The sequence below is a fragment of the Carassius auratus genome, chromosome 14 (genome assembly GCF_003368295.1).
Source record: "Carassius auratus strain Wakin chromosome 14, ASM336829v1, whole genome shotgun sequence".
Taxonomy (NCBI): domain Eukaryota; kingdom Metazoa; phylum Chordata; class Actinopteri; order Cypriniformes; family Cyprinidae; genus Carassius; species Carassius auratus.
In genome coordinates this window covers 27,707,408-27,727,004 of record NC_039256.1, presented here as the reverse complement: position 1 = coordinate 27,727,004, position 19,597 = coordinate 27,707,408, and the positions used below count along the sequence as shown (strand labels likewise).

Below are 19,597 nucleotides of genomic sequence, written 5' to 3'. Positions count from 1 at the left end.
ATCCCAACGAAAAAGGGTCACGATTGTGTGTTGGAACCACAGGCGGTGAGTAAAACTGCTTAAAATATCTCTGCCTCCTTGTTAGTGTGTCCGCCTCCCATCGGAGACCCGGGTTCGAGCCCCGCTTGGAGCAAGTCCTTGCTGCTGCTGCTCTCGTTCAGTTTCAGCCTTCACAGCTGTCACAGCTTCCAAACGCTCTCAACGCAACTGGCGCTCGTGATTCTTTAGCTCCGCCCACACGCCACGCCTCCAGGCGCTCGTGTTTTTCCAGGAAAAATCGGTACAGACTATCTTTCTCTTATGAATATAATAACACTAAATACTTTTTGGAATTATGAAGAATGCAGTACTACTCTATAGGTACTCAAGATTAACATGATATTGAGTGAAAACGAGCATTTAACCCCCTCTTTAACTCCTAGTTGCTCCAGAGGCGTGCGACCTCTGACATACTGTATATAGCAATTGTAAGTCTCTTTGGATAAAAACTTAGGGAGTTCTGCGAGAAAGAGTCCCTCTGAATAACATGATCTCATCATCAGGATCCTGAGGAGGACCAGAAGGTTAAACCCTCGTAGGCCACCCCTGAAGCCTTGCTGGGACCTCTCTATTAGAGTCCTGCAATGGGTACAGTTGCGGATTTAATTTTTATATTATCACGGGTGACGGTCGGATCTGTTGCTGAACTTTGCGGGTACGGGTGAGCGTGGGTCTCCAAAAATGTTCTCTTGCAGGACTCTACTCTCTATTGTCCAGGCTAGATTTAAGAGGGGTCCCTTTGAGCCGCAGGATTCCATTCCTATCTGCTAAGACAGCACTCCTGACCATGCTCACTTCCATCAAGAGGGTCAGGGACCTCCAAGCATTTTCTGTGATCGAAAAGAGCCTTTTGCTCAGGTCGGCCTACATTCCTGTTGTACTGAGACCCCTACCTTAATACGTGTCCAAGTTTCCCACTACGTCTTTTCACGTTCAGGTGGTGAACCTGCAAGCACTGCCCTCGGAGGAGGCAGATCCAGCCTCTTGGGTATGAGGTAAGTGGCGGGAAGAGCTGGCCACTGTGACACTTGCTGCGCCATTCCCCCTCAACCTGGGAATGTGAACACCTTTTTCCACCTCCAGTAAGTAACCAGGACTGCAAACCCTGGTCGTGTATCCTCCAGCACCCCCGGCAGTAAGACTGGCTGGAGCAGTCTGACACAAGGCCCAGTGTTGGTGTTAGCTTGCCTGGTAAGCACAGATCATTCTGACAGTCTCTACAGGAAGTCATTCCATCCCTACTCTCAGGTAGAACAGTAGGCCTGGGTCAGTCCATTTCATCGTCTCCACATGATACCTCTCTGTGGGTAGGATGTGGCCTCCGTAGTGCCCTTCTCCAGAAGGCTCACTTCCCCACTGTTACTGCAGAGCTGTAACAACAAATAGGAACGACTTGAAGCAAATCTTTCATTGCGGTGACAATCCCTTCCGTTGAGAAATTTCTGTGGTGAAAGGAACAGCAGCTTGGCTATTACCAGCAGCATTATACTCCCCTCTGGTCTGAATTTGCACTCAGGTGATTGGGAAGTTTACAACCTTTATGTGGCATTTGTCTGACACATGGCTGCTTGTCAACATTTGCAATGCCATAGCAATGCACATGATATGACATGGTTCAGGTTGTAAGGCTTTCCATGGACCCCTAATGTCGAGTCACGACATAACGTCTCCGTTCCCTCCATCAGGGAGCGAGGGTTACGTATGTAACTGAGATGTTATCCAATATATATATATTTAAAACGGGTTATGGACATCGGTATGATTATTCAAGGAATGCAACTTGAAGTGAAAGCTGAATGTTTTAGAATCCTGATGGCACATATGAAGCAATTCTAGGCTGAATCCTATACACCTACAACAGAATCTAGAAAATGAGCACAGTATTCTTGTCAAGGAGACAGATGAGGTCCATCTGATGACGAAGTGGAATCCAATTCTCTTCCAAGTCATGATACATGTTGTTGTACTCTCAGTGATCCTGATTGAGAATGGGCCATTTCCAGCTCTGCTGCTCTTCTGGAATAGCACCGGTCAGGTGACTGACTATGCCATCAAGGACAATATGAACACAGTGTCATTTTTTTCCCTCCTTACTATTTTAAGCTTAAAGAGCATTGCAACTAAACCCACAGAATGGTTAGAGAGTCAGACTCCCAATCGAAAGGTTGTGAGTTCGAGTCCCGGGTTGGCAGGAATTGTGGGTGGGGGGAGTGCATGTACAGTTCTCTCTCCACCTTCAACACCACGACTTAGGTGCCCTTGTGCAAGGCATTGAACCCCCAGCTGCTCCCCGGGCGCCGCAGCATAAATGGCTGACCACTGCTCCGGGTGTGTGTTCACAGTGTGTGTGTTCACTGCTCTGTGTGTGTGCACTTTGGATGGGTTAAATGCAGAGCACAAATTCTGAGTATGGGTCACCATACTTGGCTGAATGTCACGTCACTGTCACGTTCATTTAAAAAAAAAAAAACATAAAAGTTATCTTTATTTAAAGGACATGCATTTATTAAGAGTGCTTTATCTTTTCAGTGCAACATGTAACTTGTAACTTATTGAAGTTATGGATGTAAAAGAAGAATGTAAGACATTCCAAGACATATTCAGGTAACTGGGTTTTGAATTGACAGTCAAAGATTAACTGTGAACAATTAAGTGTGAACAATTCTTTCCTCAACGTGGACACTACACCATACTACTTTTGTGAATTAAGTTTGACACATTAAGTTGAACATGAATTAACATGCCAGTAAGTATTTAAATATATGATGATTTAAAAAAAAATCAGTATATGTGGTGGACATTAAATATTGCTAAGTTTTATGACATTTCTAAGTCATTAAATGTCAAATTTTAGTATAATTATTGTAATTCATATAATGTATTATTATTATTATCATTATTGTTATTATGCTTGTTAATGGCTATAATTAAAATTATTATGAAGTGAAAGATCATGACAACATCTAATTGTGCAAAGTTGGTGTTGGAGTTATTAGAAAGTACAGTATAACCTATACATAAAAGCACCACTATTCTCTCAAAACGGTTGACGTGAATAAGAAGCTTTTGATATACTGAGAAGCTGAGAACCGAGTTGCACCAGTCAAACCATAAAGCTCTGCATATCACCGGCCAATACATGAGGGTGGCACAAAAGATCCCTTTAATCTAAAAGAACCACATGAAAGCATGTCTGGAGTTTGTCCTTGACGTGCCCCTGAGACCAGCCATGTTTCAAAAAGTGAACACAGAAGAAGTCTTATAAGTACCTGATAGTTCACTGTACAGGATAATGGAAAAACAGGAATAATTCATAAACATTCTGCTCATTCTCTTCATGGATGTACATTTTGCCACTAGCTCCTGCCAGTACTCAAAGACACATTACTAGAGCTGTTTCTGTTAACTGCAATATTTCCTTTCAGTGTGCACGTTTACTTTGCGTACACAGTACTATTCAAAAGTTTAGGGATGGTAAGATTATTTCTTCTTCATTGAAAAAGAAATTAATGCTTTATTCAGCAAGGATGCATTCAATTGATCAAAATGTGAAAATATTTCTATTTCAAATATTCATCAAAGATTCTTAAAAAAAAAGATTTTTTTTTTTTAATCAAATAAATGCAGCCTTGGTAAACATAAAAAAAAGAATACAAAATAAAACAAACGTGAAACTTACTAACCCCACACTTTTCAATTGCAGTGTATAATCTCATGTCTTTAACATTCATGCTGTGTTTCAATTACTGAAATTTTTTACAATTATTTTATTTTATTTTAAAGCAATTCATTAATTTATATCAAAGCAATTAATTAACACACACCAACTTGGGAATGTGCTTCTTTGCGTTACAATAAAGGGAACTTATTTAACCTGAAGAGATGTTTCATTGTGATTTCTCGATCTGAAGTTTGAATTTATTGACCATAACAGGACACAGCACATTATTTTTCTAGCATTTAGTCTTCTGTAAATGTCTTGCAGTCTGTAATATAATGCCTATCTCTGTTGAACAGAACTGATGACCGCAATAAGAGATCAAAGTAGGTATTTTGGGCATTGCAAAATTCAAACCAAAAGCAATTATTTCTGTCCACTTTACTTGCTTGGCATAAATGTGTCTAATCAAATGCAGTCACACACTTCACAATTACCAAGGGTCAATGCCTATCGTTAATGTCCCTGGGTGCATTTTTTTTTTTTTTTTTGGTTCTATAACCAGTCAGCGGCATGCACATCCGAAGGGTCTAATAAGCATTTACTTCTCTCATCTTCTCTCAGTTTGGAAAGTACTTCTAGCACTAACAGTATTAGAGGAAAAATTTCATTGCCAAGCGAAAGCCTTGAGGTGCCTTACGCTGTTTGCCTGTGATCGCCAATATGCCCTCAGGGAATTATTAATACTACAGCTGGGTTGACGTCCACTACATCAATAATATTAATAAAGGAATAAATCCTGAATGTATCTAAGATAGAGATCAATCATAGTTTTTGAGGAGGGGAAGTGAGCATGGAAAACATCATGTTCAGGACATGAGGCATTCATATTTTCTCATCGTCTCTGGTTCAGCTGATTTCTCCCAGCTGCAGTTTAAGAGAAATTCTGGAATGCCATGGTATCGATTTGACACAACCGGGTGACTTTTGAATGATCATGGAGTTTTGTAACAAATTTGCAACTTTAAAATAAATTAATAAATAAATAAATAAAAAATAACAATACAGCTTTTCCAAGAAAGCGGTTCTGGCTACAATTCTACATGAAATATGAGGCTTAATGAATTATTAGTAAGTATTAAAAATGCCTATTGGCAACACTTTTGGTAAATTGCTCTATTAAACTTTATTAAGGTAGATAAAATCCAGGCCAGCTGTTATCTTTCTTTCTCTGGAGATTACAGTTTATTGACTTTAATTTGTGTGCAATTGACTGTGACAGAACCAGAAAATGGAAATATATCAAAAATTCCTAAAAGCTTCAGCAATAAACGTGTAAGGAAAATGAAGTACTTGCTCCATACATAAAGAATTTAATTCATAGAGATGTAATATGTTATGTCGGCAAATCTTTACTTCATTTACCATTATTAATATTGAATGAATTGGGACTGAACCAGATTTAACGGTTAATATGTTAATATTGTGCTCATTGAAAACTAATTAGTTTATGGAAAAACACATATTTATTTCAATTAAATACGACATAAAATATAAATACCGCACATTGCGTTGTGAAAATATTTATCATTTTTTTGTTATAGCAGTTTATTTACTCAGCCAGCCATCCACATTCTCTCTTCTATAATATAAGCTCAAGTTTCTTTTCTTTTCTTTTTTACTATCCTTGTTTGTTTTTCTCGTTTCCGTTTTGCATTGCCGTTGTGGTCTGGAAGATTTCCTGCTTCTCATACTTTCAGTAGATCATCCCCATTCCCTCAGACAGTAGTAAAATGCTCTCAGGATCCAACCTATTATCCCTTAATGCACCTAAAATCATTTCCCTCCCTCAGGCCTCGTCCTCCACCACAGCTCTAATTCCATGCTGACTTTGGCAGATGCAGCACCTCGCAGTAATGAGTGGAGGAAACCAAGCCAAATAAGACACACTCTCAATAAATTTGGCTGAGGATTAAAGGATATTTATGTTCTATGGTTGTTCCACCCACTGTGAGATAAAGAGTGGGCTGAACTGAGGAAACAACAACATAGTAACTGACTTTATGTTAAAGGATAGCTTGTCATGTTATGTTGTAAAATCATTAATTACAACAAATACCAATATAAATCGGATTTAAAAAAAAACAAAACCTGCATTTAGCTGAATTGTACAGAAAATATACGGCAACCAAGAAATAAGAGTTTCAGTAAAATCGATTTTATATGGTTTGCAACTTTTCAGCTTAGGCCTTTTAAAAAACTATTTGAATGACTCTGTCTCCACAATATTTGATTTGATTTTTTATATAAAGTAGATATAACTTTTTAAATGATTCTCACCAGTAAAAGATGATCGTAACTACCATCATGCAATTGTAATTATCCTTTTACAGGTCTCCAGGGTCCATAACCGAATCAGTGGGTTGAACTGGTAAGTTTTTCCCACTCTGCTCTAGAGACCGAATCTCTATAAAAGTACCACTCTTTTATTCTAAGCTTTGAGACAGAATAAATCAACTAAATTCTACTGCGTACAATCCTGAAGCATATAAATGCAACCTATATTTTCAGTTAAAAGTCATTTTGTCTTTTACTCTAGATTTATACTGTCTGAATGTCGTAAGTACCCTGAATATATTTGCATTATTGAATTGAGAGAGATGTTTAGCTGGATATAAACCAAGTTTTGCATTTCTTATATATCTACACTAAAAAAGTGCACATGCCTTCAACTAATTTAAATAAATCAATATTGTGTATTTCCATAGTTCATGAATATGTCAATCTAATTTGCCACCTCTAATAGAACGTAGTTATTTCAGGATGAAGTGACCTAGTTTCTACCTGTATAATATAATTTGACAATGAACTTCTAAAAATGACTTCACCCTCGCCTGGACAACCTGGCCCTTGATCCTGAGTTACAGTATGTTGAAAAAATCATTTGCTGATAGTGTGCTGGGGTTCACAGTGATAACTCTTCTTCCCTGTGGAATAACTGATTTATTCACTGGATATGAACCAAAAAAGAACTTTAAGTTGCTTAACCATCTGTCAACCTCTGCAAAAGCATTTGTCATGAGTTCTGCTGTTAAACCCTCAGATGAGATTAACGGAAAGGGGTGTTGGATATCTGATGCAGTAAGATCTCATTTCACGCTTTGAGGAAATGATTTTCATAGGTTCACTTAATGAAAGGATTTAAGCACAAGATACCTGTTTTTCATTGTTAGGTTGCAACATTTGATTCCAGCTCTGTGGCCAGGATCGAGACGAACCCACATGATCCCAACGTTCCCAATGGCTTTACGAAATATGGACTAATGGGCTGAGGTAATATGTGAGAAAGGTGCAAAGTGATGTGCACTTACTCTAATCTAGCCTGTCCTTCAGGCAACACAAGTAATATAGCTAATATATTACATCTGAGTCAGGGGTTATGTACTGTATCTGTATAGTTTAAGATACGAGGTTCTATAACTGATGAATAAATGACTTCATAGACACAACTGTGAGCCAAAGATTTTAAATGCATCAAAAATGGCTATAGACCCAGGGCTCTGTCAGAAGTAGAGCCAATTTTCAGGAAATACATTTATTACAGGTTAGAAAATCCACACAATTTGCACTACATTGTGTCGTATGAGCACTTCAAGTGAACTTAATCTTTCAAAAGTGATTTTTGTTATAGGCTATGTAATGGAAAATGCTATCAAACTAATTATTTCACAATATATTATAAAAAAAGAATGTATTAATTGATGTTTTGTATATATATAACACAGAAATTCAAATTATGTGTTTTATATATTTATATATAAATTATCAATTGTACATCATGTCATTTTGTCATGTCATGTCATATTTTTCTTTTACAGCTGCACACCAAATTGGAACATATAAATATTGATTTGAGTTGAAATACAAGATTAGCTTTTTTTTTTTTTTGAGGTAACTTAAGTTAAACTAAAAAAAAAAAAAAAGTAAGGGACCCACTTTATATTAAGTGGCCTAAACTACTATGTACTTACATTTTAATTAATAATTTAGTACAATGTACTTATTGTGTACATAAAAAAACTACATGTAATTGCATCTGTATTTAATTTCTGTAATTACATTTATAATTACACTGTTGACCAATACTTTACACCTTAACCCACCCTTAAACTTACCCATACCTCCAACCCTCTCCCTAACCTTACCCCATCCCACCTCAATAGCAGCAAAAGTGTTTTACAATACAATATGAACACAATAAGTACATTGTACTTATTTCTTTATGTAAGTACATAGTAGTTAAGGCCACCTAATATAAAGTGCGACCAAAGTAAATATTCATGCTTGACTTAAAATGTGTAGGTTGAAACAACACATTATTACTTATTCTAATTTAAGTTGTAATAACTAATCGCAACAATTCATTTTTTACAGTGAGGTGGATAGAACATTGCTATGGATAACAGTAAAATTAGGAAAAATCAGAAGGCTAGATGGCATGACTGACCACTCAAAATAAAATATTCCAAAGAGCACAATAGTCTTTTTTTTTTTTCATTTGGTTAGCTAATATGGTGACTGACGTTAACAGAGATGACATGGCAGCTGCATCTCATCCGATAGTATACATGCTGCGTTGAGCTCACTATGCCTCCAGGTAAGGTTATGTACTCTACATGACATTTACTTGGAGAAAAAAAAAAGCATACACATAATCTATCTCAATGACAAAATGAAGAGGGCAGAAGATGAATTTCTGTGTTAACCTATAGGTCACCCTACCTGGGATCAACCATGTAACCTTTATGTCACCACCTAAAGGCTTTGTCTTCCATCTAGGTTGCAATAGATACTATATGAGTTAAATTGCAATAACTAAAAGGGTTAGACCAGCAATAAACAGTTAACTCAAGAGAAAGTAAAAAAAAAAAAAAAACTAGGGCCTAAACGGGTAGTACAAATTTGCAAAGTACACAGCTCTCAAGGGTGCATGACTTCTGGTTTAATAGCCTGTTCCAGCCTCGCCTTTTAGCACCTTGCTCTTTTTCATTTGGATTTATGGATCACCAGCAATCTCAGGCTGGACTTTAAGCTCCACATTGGACTCCCGAGAGTGCATATACACTTTTAAGTTCTTAAAATTAAGCAATTTTTCCACAAAATGAAGAGGTGAGCTTGTGTACTTCTTGACAAGGCTGTCTGAATTACTTGCAGCAGGCACTTTAGGGTGATCAAAGGTGTGTTTAGAACTGAGAAAATACTGTCACCATTTAGGAGCTTCAGTAAAGCACTAAAATCCACAATTATAAATTCAAGCGGGTGAAAAACATTTCTAATATTTGACATAAGCATCTCTGAATGTTTAGATTCCAGCTCTGAATATGTCACCAGCTCTCTTTGCAAGTGAACTTTTAAATACGAGGATTAATGATTTGTTTGGCTGATTTATTTTCCAGACTGTTAGAAGCAGTTGCTAGACAGGATTCTAGACAGTGTTCCGGGATTATGCAACACAGCAGCTCAGTCAAGTGCTCATAAGACAAACTCTTTACAGTAGTGTCGTGCAAAGAGGAGGAAAGAGGGAAAAAGAGCAGCTGTACACGTGTATATCACTCAATTAGCATGTGCGCTGTGACCTCCTGTACATTCACCCAGGGGACCAGTCACAGAATTCCACTGTATATATATCTTTCTCTCTCGGTCCCTTTCCCTTCCCCCCTTCTCTCTCTCTCTCCTGAGATTTCAAATTTTATCTCTAGATACATCGTTAGAGAGTGCAAACATCTCTATGTCCATAGCCATCTTTGATACAGTTGGAGGACGAGGATCCAAATTAATTTTGCTGCCATTTTATCAGCTCAGTAGATTTATCTGCTATCTCTCTTTATCAAAGAGGACAAGATTTGAGTTAAAACCTAATTAAAATCTGTAGATATTTGTCATTGTGTATTAACTGAGTGCAGGGGGAACAAATCTCAAGAAGATTGGTAACAGCCAAATAAATACATACATAAACCAAAGTACTATACTAGAGCAAAATTAAATATACAAAATATCATAAAATAATTTAGCTATTTAAACCACAAATGAGCTGTACACATTATACACAATTTCTTGCTTTGAGATACCAAGGGTAATTTATAGTACGATTCATAATTGTGTTGAATATAATTATTTGGTTACTAAATTAGCACAGAAAAGTTTGTAGGAAAGAACATGGATAACCTAAACAAAAACTTTAAAGGGGTCATATGATGTTGCCAAAAAGAACATTATTTTGTGTATTTGGTGTAATGCAATGTGTTTATGCGGTTTAAGGTAAAAAACAAAACAAACAAACATTATTTTCCACATACTGTTCTACTTTCATCCTTTGTATTTCATATTATTGTGCAATATATAAGTACATGTTCTCAGGTATTTGCCACTGATCACAAAGTCATGTTGGGTGTTTTCCTGTTATATGAAGCGTACTGTTTAACTTACTGTGTCCAATTCTTAATCTAGTCAAAAATTTTATGTGTATAGATTCTTCGATTTACCTCAAACTATTGCTATTGGTTGAGCTGAAAAGAGATTGACGGATCTGAGAGGACCGCTCTAAATGTTTTGATGGTGTCTTGGAGGAAAGCTCAATGTTTTCACTTTTGGGGGAGATACATCCATGAATGACATTCTTATAATATTCAGTGAACAATAAACTGTAAAGAGAATTAATTGTTTTTTTCTTTAAAATATTTAAAACTGTTAAATGCAGGTTAAATGCAGATACATTTTTTATCTTTCATATATAATTGTTTATTGCATGTATTTCTTATGTGTATATAGATATATGTTGATGATAAACTGTGAAGCCAGAGAAACACCACCTGGATAATAAAGTAAATTGAAGTAAAAGCACATAGTTACAGTCGGATAGCTAATGTCTCTTGACTCTGTCCATTAATATTTATGCACCATTAGCCTACATAAAAAAGGTTTAGTCCCTCTTCATAGTCAAATCTTTATAATACATAATGCTTTTTACAAGATTGTTTCACAATAAAAGAAAAAGGAAAGAAACAGCTAATTTCAAATTCATCAACTGAAAAAAAAAATTCTGCTATAAAGCAACTCTACAAAAGAAAATGTTATTATTCAGCTCCTTTTCAATGTTTTTTTTTTCAGTTTATTTCATCAGTTAAGTTCATTTCAGCTACAAACAGCTCTACAGAAGACAATCATGTCATTATTCAGCTTACGTTAGTTAAAAAAGTGATTCAATTAATTTCATTAACATCTCATCTGTTGTGTTCTTTCAGTAACAAGTTCTCATCTGATAGTGTCAGTGCAGTTAAATAATTATACTGAATACTGACAGTCTTTTAACCCCAAAACATACAAGTCAAGGAGTGAAAACTCCATCAGGTGACAGAAGTGCTCAAAAAAGCAGTAGGTGAATGAGAAATCCTTAGGCATGCACATCAGAGAACAGACTTCTAAAAATCTCCAGGATTTGCGGGGTGATGTGGAAACAGTCTTCTGGACCTCTGCTGGCTTTCTGCAGGGCTCTGGCTGATTGTGTTTAGAGGAGCTTTGTAATGTTGAGTGACTTTCGGCAGACACGTCTCCCCAGGCCCACTGACTGATTCTAGCTTCGGATATATCCTGGCATCAGCAGTTGGCTCACACTGACAGTAAACCCCATCAGCCCAGTCTTTCCCTCCCATGTGTTGTACATTCCTTTTAAAGTTGTTTGGAACAGCCGGTTCTAAAAGATTATGTCCCTGAACAGATTGGAAGATTTCAGCTTTAATTGTGAATGATACAGAGGGTTGGAAGTTGGGACGTATGGTTCCAGTATTCAGATTTGACTGGCTGAACGCCATTTCAAGGGTTGGTATAGTCCAGCAATACTGGTACTTTTTAGTTTGTATCACTCTGCTTCTGTGTTCACTGATTCTAGACAAACTGTCCGTCGACGTGTTAGTCATAGTATAATTCTGCAATACCAGAGACTGCAATTTCAGGACTGTATTTTAAGGACTAATTCAAGCCTGAAACAAACAGGTGCCACCTTTCTTTTAGGCTACGTTTACACAACAATGGTGTAGTCAAAAACGTTTTCCCTTGCATTTTTAAAATGTTTCACGTATTTATGACAACATTTTCAATGACGTTCCGATCATTCCTACCTACCCCTGGAGAGAACAGTAGCTGTAAAACGCGGTAACTGGATCAGAAGCATCTCAAAAGTAGATCAGCGCAATCATTGTACATGATTACAGTCTTGAAATCCCAAGGTTAAAGCTACAATGTCAGCCTGATGCAGTGCATTATATATATCATAGTTTACAAGCATAACCAAACAATTATGAAAATAAACAAGCAAACAGGAAAAAGGAAGTTACAGTAATAAGAAGGATTAAACATCTCTGCTGCTGGTACTGCCAATGAATCGCATCCCTCTTCTACAGAGAAAACTGGAACTCATTAGAGCATTATTAGGATGAATAGCTCTTTATGGTTCTTACCTTCTGTCGGGGAATTGATGGTATAAAAAAAATTGGGTTTCACACAAAATAGGGCTATTTTTGGCTTGGAGAACTCAGTTATGATTCTTGTATTCAGTGCGATGTTTGTGATATGTGACTTGATTGATGCAAAGCACAATATTATTCAAAATGAAGCACATTTTTTATCATCTGAAAGCCTTGCCATGGGGGCTCTCAGAGCGAGTAATTAAAAACTCATATTTAGAGTTTGTTTTCACCCCAGTAGGTTGGATCCACTTAATATGAAGACAGTGTCTTTTATAGCCTTCTCACGAATCTGGATGGATGTCTGTGCTGCAGGCAGAATCTTTGGCTGAAATAAAATATGTCATGCTATGCAAAATGACTAGCATTTCAATTAAACGAGATACACTATTAAAATCAACACAATCTGTTACCAATTTTACCTGAATATGACAAAAGTAGGAATCACAACAGAAGTGCTTTAATATATGTGTCTAATCTCCCCTGAAATGTGTTATAATCCCCGTGTCTGGCCTTTACAGAAAATGAATTTTAATTGAACTGAATCACACTCTGTAATTGTGCAGGTCTTTATAGAGATGAAAATCATCAGGGTGCTCTGGGCTTGACAATTGCCACTTTATCTGTCTGTAAAGCCATCACATCGATGCTTTAGAAGAGATAATGCTACATTAAGTATTCATTCTCAGTAAGACAAGAGAAAAGCATATCCTACTATAGCTTTAATCGTGACCCGTTTACTATATTGCCTGCAGGGGTAGATGTGTGCATTGTGTGTCATGGTATGCTCTGTGCCAGATATCGGCTTTTTGGCTTGTTATTATGATTAACCATTCCTCAACCCATTTTAGACTTGATCACAGATCAGATTTTCAGCCTGAATCTTACTGACATCCTACAATGAGGTCATTTGAACAATGTAAATAAATAATTACATGCACCTATAAATAAATTAATAAACACAGTTCATGATAGTTCATCGCATAAACAGTAATTTATGCATTTAAGTGTTAAAATATCTTTACATTTTTTTCACTCGCTTATCATTTAAACACTTTCACACTCAGAAATAGACTCTAGACTTCAGTGTCACATGATCCTTCTGCAATCATTATAACATTTTTGTGGAATCATATATATATATATTTATACATATATAACCTTTACTATCACTTTTAATCAACTTGAAATATGCATCCGTTATGAATAACTATTAATTTCTTAAATAAAATAAACACACACACACACACACACACACACACACACATTAAAATATTTTTATATAGATTTTACACTTTTATATACATTTTAAATGACTCAGTTGTGTGATAATTCATCCTACTTCTGGGATACACTCTGATTAAACAGGTGTCTATGCAAAAAAAATAAATAAAAAAAAAATAAGAAAGAACCAAATGCATTGCCTGGCTTAATACATCTGTCTTTTATGCTCCCAGGATATTGTTATAATTATTATAAAATGCCATGTGTGCATCTGCTTCATTTAGATGAACACACCAATTCACTAAAATGACTCAGACTTCCCATTATTCCCAAACACTGCCTATGACAACAACAGATGTTTGAACAAATAAAGCTCATTATTATGAAGAGTATTTTTCTGACCTGGTTCATTCATCAATCAGTGTTAAAGATATTTTTCAAATAACTGAATCTAATCTCCGTATATAATGTTACACATCATTGAGTATATAAGGTTACACACATCAATGAGTCGAATCAATCTCTAATGACCCAGTCTCTAGTTCACATGACAAACACCATAGTTTCCTCCTCAACTCTCCCCACGGTACACCCCTGATCTCCTGTGCTCCATAAACCCTTTGACCCATCCAAAATCCAATTTAAACACATTCCCTTCACTCACAGTTGTGCTGACTCAATTGGTAACCAGTAACCCTGCCCCCACGCAGCTCACTTCTTATTGCTGAGGTCCTCCACGTCTGTAAATCCAGCCTCTGCTCGGCAGTGTATTATCTCTGTGCTTCAGTCTGTCCTCAGCGCCTCAGAGCGGATTCCTTCATGCTAACCTTGCCCTAAGGAAGCCCGTCCACTTTCATTTCTTATAATGTACACAAACTCTAGTTTATTCCTTGCAGTCTTCCTGAAAAGGCAGTTTTAAAAGTTTGCGAAAGTAATCTATGCCATCTGTAAAGTCTGCATTTACTGTAATTTACTGTATATTACTAGCTACTGGGGCCAGTTCTGCGATTATCTGTGTCTGCATTAAACTACTCTCTAGTATTTAAACATGAACTGTATTACTAAACTGTTTACAGTAATGCAGTGCTGCTTATAGGTTCTCAGCATAAGGTCTAGCTAGATATGATCTAGATTTTCATACACCAAATGTGACCCTGGATAGGTTAACCCAGCCAAAGTTTTTTGAGTGTGTTTTCTACATAAAATCATCCTTCATAAGGTAAAGAACATTCTGTGAAAGTGTGACCTTGATGTCTTTAATATTGAAAGAGTAAGGCCATGTCAGAAATTGAAATCATAGTGAAATTTGTGGTTGAAAGAAAACTTTGCTGCTCGTTATCTCACTACAAATAAATAAAATATATATTCTATTATTTAAAAGTTTGGGGATTTCTCAAATGTTTTTGAAAGAAGTCTCTAAGTTGGTATTTCTATTAATATTATTATTATTATTATTTGAAAGAAGTTTCAAAGTCATAATCATTACAATTTAAAACAATTTGTTTATCTTCTATTTTAATATTTTACTTTAAATGTAAATCATTTCTTATGGCCGTTTTTTTTTTTTTTTTTTTTTTTTTTTTAGCAACATTTTCTCCAAGATTCAGTAATCAAATCAGCAAGTTACAATTTCTCAAGAAACAATTTTTTTCATTACCAATGTTGTAAAAAGTTGTGCCACTTAACATTTTTGAGAAAATATCATTCTTTAATGAACAGAAAAAAACAGCATTTTGCAACACTATAATCCTATTTAATATCTTCTTTAATCAATTCTCTTAAAAAAATCTTAAAAATTTCATGAATGATGAATGCTGTGTATATATATTGTAAACTGAAAAAAAGAAGTAACAACAACAATAATATTTATCATCAATATGATAACTCAAATATAACTTACAAAATGTGCGACCATTCAATGTCACCTAAAAATCACAATTCTGTCATTATTTCCCCTTGTTGGGGAACTATTCCTTTAATAATTATTCCTCAAAATGATCTTGATAACTTGATATCCAGACATGAGCAGCAGCTATAGTCTCAGACAGAAATGAATCAATACCTGGTCAAGAGCAAGCCTCAGGGGTTCAACTCTATAATATTGAGTTATGGCAACAGCACAAGTGCTAGTTATCTAGTTGTCAGCTCACAGCCCAGATGAATGTGCAGCTTTATGATGCATCTTTCCCCTTCTAAAGAAAACAAAGAGCGCCACATGACACAGAAATAAATGCTGGCAGATTAAAGCATTCTGTCTGATCCCCTCAAGAAGGAGGTTTCTCATTTCACATCAATGATGCTTTAGGTCTTGTTCCATTTGTTTTCCCCACAATTCTTTAAGAAAATTTTCAAAGTTAAAGAGCAGGGCTGTGTAGGCTGAGAAGTGGGTGGCTTCTATTCTAAAGAGCAGGTCTCTATTCAGTCTTGCAGTTTCCTCGCTGATGTTGCCTGGCAGTGTGCGACTGCCCCATTTGTCCTGTTCTTGGTTGTTAACAAACACAGACTGAGTCAATCTGATCCAGAAGCTATGAAGAGATATAAAAAAGCTTCTGGTAACTTTCACCATGAACCGTCTGAGTGGTGCTGTTCATCTCAACTGAGCGACCCTAATGGTAAAAACACACTCTTTCCTGTCATTGCTCTTTCTCTCTTGCTACACATTGTAATTTTTACCTAGCTTGGGGAAAATGTCTCTTCTATTGCATATCATCATAAGCACATATCACACGGCAGTTGCTGTGTCTGTCACCTCAGAGAACGGTTATTTACAGTAAGTGATAATAATAAGGATGAAAATGATCATCATGCATTCAGGAAACACTCAAGTTTGTGCATGACAGATGTAGTGTGTATCTGACAGTAAACATAGTCTTGCTTGTTTACTTGTAACCGTTGAATCCTGTCTTTACTGGGAATGATAATTAGATGCTATTTCAAATTCTTATTCTGTCAATGCATAAAATGTGTTCCATATTGTAATTAATTGAGATTAATTAATTACACAAAAAATAACGCGTTAACTAAGATTAATTAATTACACAAAAAAAAATTCCCACATTTTTAATAACGTATTTTTGCACCGCGGAACGTTTCTTACTGGATGAATTTTGGCGGACCGATTATACTGGAGCACCAACTAGCGTTCGCATATCACCGCAGCACACATCGAGCCTCAAGTATCACCTCAACGCAAAACATATAGCAGCTAGTGTGGACTTTACACTTTATGTTGAACTATGTATTACTTTGTTGGTGCAACTGGCAGTTTATGATGAACTCTTTATTGTTTTGGCCAAGGTTATTGAGAGTTGGACTTAGTATGTTATGGCCTCTGAAGCAACAGAGAGATGTTTTCTAATAGTCAGGGTTTCCAATGTTCTGAATGTAATTGACAGTATTGTGTTTTACTTAAAAAACACTTTACAGAAGGTTCCAACACCTATAAGCTTCCTGAATTTCTGAAATGTACTATTTCTAAATTGTTTCTAAATATGTTATTGCTACACTTAATGGAAAAAATTGCACTGGTCTGCTAGACTTGGTTGAACAAAAATAAACAATATTTTGTTGCTTAAGCTTATGTATTCAGTCATTATTCAATGGTATACTATACATCCATGTGAAAAAAAAATACTATTCTCAAGTAAAATACTTATATGCGATTAAAATGCGATTAATTTTTGATTAATTAATTACAAAGCCTCTAATTAATTAGATTTTTTTTTTTATCGAGTCCCGGCCCTAATTGTAATATATTTTTGAGCACAAATAGTAGTAAGCTATTTTTAGGTCTTGGAAGAGTGGTAATTATTTTAGGCAGTGATTTATATCAAATGAAACATGATAGTAGAAAAATAAAGAAATTACATGGTGCTGTTTTTTGTATTTTTTATGCGTTTTGGCTTAATATCAATACACCTTTATCACACTGCAAAAATGTTCAATATTTTAACCGAAAAATAGTTGTAATATACACTGAAAAAAGTTTTTCAAGCAGGTCTTCATCCAATTAAAAATCCAGTAAGATGAAAATTCTAAGCTTCCTATCACTGTTTATAAGTCCTGTACAATAGGTTTAAATCCATCCAAGGTTAAAAAACATTGTCATTTTGTCAAAATATCATTTTAAAATTACCTCAATTCTCAGAGATCCCGAAACGGTTCGCGCAAAGCTGTTCAAAAGATTCAGTTTCCTTAAACCCCACCTTTCGATAGCATACTGTGTTCTGATTGGTCAACTAACATAGTCAGGTTTGATTGGTTGTTCCGCACACAACTTCATGGTAAACAATGCGTTAGCATCTTTTTGGGGTGAATTATGTCTTATTCCTCTCATCGCGAAGTAAAATAAAAAACTTGAACAGTCTTGCTGCTTTTTCTTCTGTGTGGGTGTATTCAAGCCACACGCTTCAGTTTGAATCTGAATAGCGCGTTCAGCGCGGGGGCGTGGTTACATTAGATATAATGAAGGGAGATGTGAAAAACGGACATCGCGTTGTTTTCATATGGATTACTTTATCACAGAATATCTGTTAGCAGCACTTATTTAGTTTTAAAGAAGACATGTAAAGCTTTCTATAGATATCTCTCTCTTGTCTCTTCGTTGAGTATTCACGGAGTTACACTTCATTTTAATGACATGTTTGTAAATGAAGATCAGCGCAGAGAAAGCTGCAGCTGCAGACAGCACACATACTGATAAGACACTCGGGAGAAAACAAACACATAACTTCATAATCATACTTCGCATTGTGATTCGGAGATGCTCGTTGTTCTAAATAAAATTGGTAATGAACCATCTTTTATGGCCAAACACTTTGAAAATCCCGCCTTGTACTCACCGAGATTAGCAAAGCAGTCATCAGTGAAATGTTGTGAACACAACCAACAAAATGGATTTGTTGTACTGCTCTGGTATTGTGGTGAAAATGAATTTTAGCCATTGGTTCTTCTGATCTTCATTCTTTGGCAGTGATAATAAAACAAACTTGCCTTTACAATTAAAAACACACTGTCTCCTCGACATGATGCTATCACACCAACCAGAGAATCTGTGTGGGGGGGTGGGGCAGAGTTTTGTTTCTCCAAAGACGGTAGGCGGAGATTATTATGCAAAGTGCTCTAGTGACGTACATAGAGATGGGCAAAAGATTTGAAATCTATAACGACTCGTTTCAGTGATTCAGATTCGACTCCTTACTTTAGAAGCCAATAACTTTATAAATCGTGTACTTTTTGGTTTAATTACTTTGCACATTGTTTACACTGATGGACAGCTACATCATACACTGTAATACAGGTAATTTTTGATTTCCCATCTGTGTGGCTCTTTAATCATTTTTCTTTCAGTTAAATTTACCATTATTTGTTTTAAGTTCAAGTCATATTTTTTTTGTTCAAAACATTGATAAATATAAATATATTCATTAAGAGCTCAACTAAGACATATTTGTTTAGATAAAATGTAAAATACTGTAAAATAGATTAACACTTTATTAATTTATATCATGACCACGCCTCCACACTCTTGTGTTACGAGTCAGTTAACGATGCCAGTTAACTCTTTCTTTTCATTGAGAGACTGTTTGTAATCAGCGAAATTTGTTGTTTGTTTAAACGACGGGATATTCCTATTCCGTTAGCCAACGTTAAGGCGGGCATAGACTGTGCGATTTCTGTGCGATTTCAGCAAGGTACCAACTCACATTGTACGAGTAGATCGCATGCGATGTAAATCCAAAGTTCACGATTTTTATGTGCTCACTGTACGGTCCGATTGTTGAGTTGCAATTTGACTGCTCACACTATATGTGGGGAATCAAGCAAATGAACACGTAGGATCCCACAGAACGTCAGTTCTGTGTGCTGAAACGTCCAAAAAATTTTTACAAAATGCGTAGGCATATCTAGACGCGCAGGTGGCTTGAAAGACTTGGCCAGTATGGTTTATCCATTTTGTAACGTGAACTGGATGTAAGCAGGCATTATCTTCCCTCTTTTATTTTTATTTTTCTTTGCCATAACTCCATAAGTTCTCTCTCCATCACTTCAGTCCACACTACACACCTTGACACCATGGTTTCATTTATGGTTTCGTGCACGCACAAGTGAGGCAAACGTGGAAAATCAGTTCGTAGCGCTGATTCCAAAGTGCGAT

General features: G+C 36.1%; 1 pseudogene; it reads right to left on the bottom strand.

The window, feature by feature from the left end:
- LOC113113331 (cytochrome P450 4V2-like) overlaps window positions 1-19,597 on the bottom strand; it is a 34,961-nt pseudogene that overhangs the window by 424 nt on the left and 14,940 nt on the right.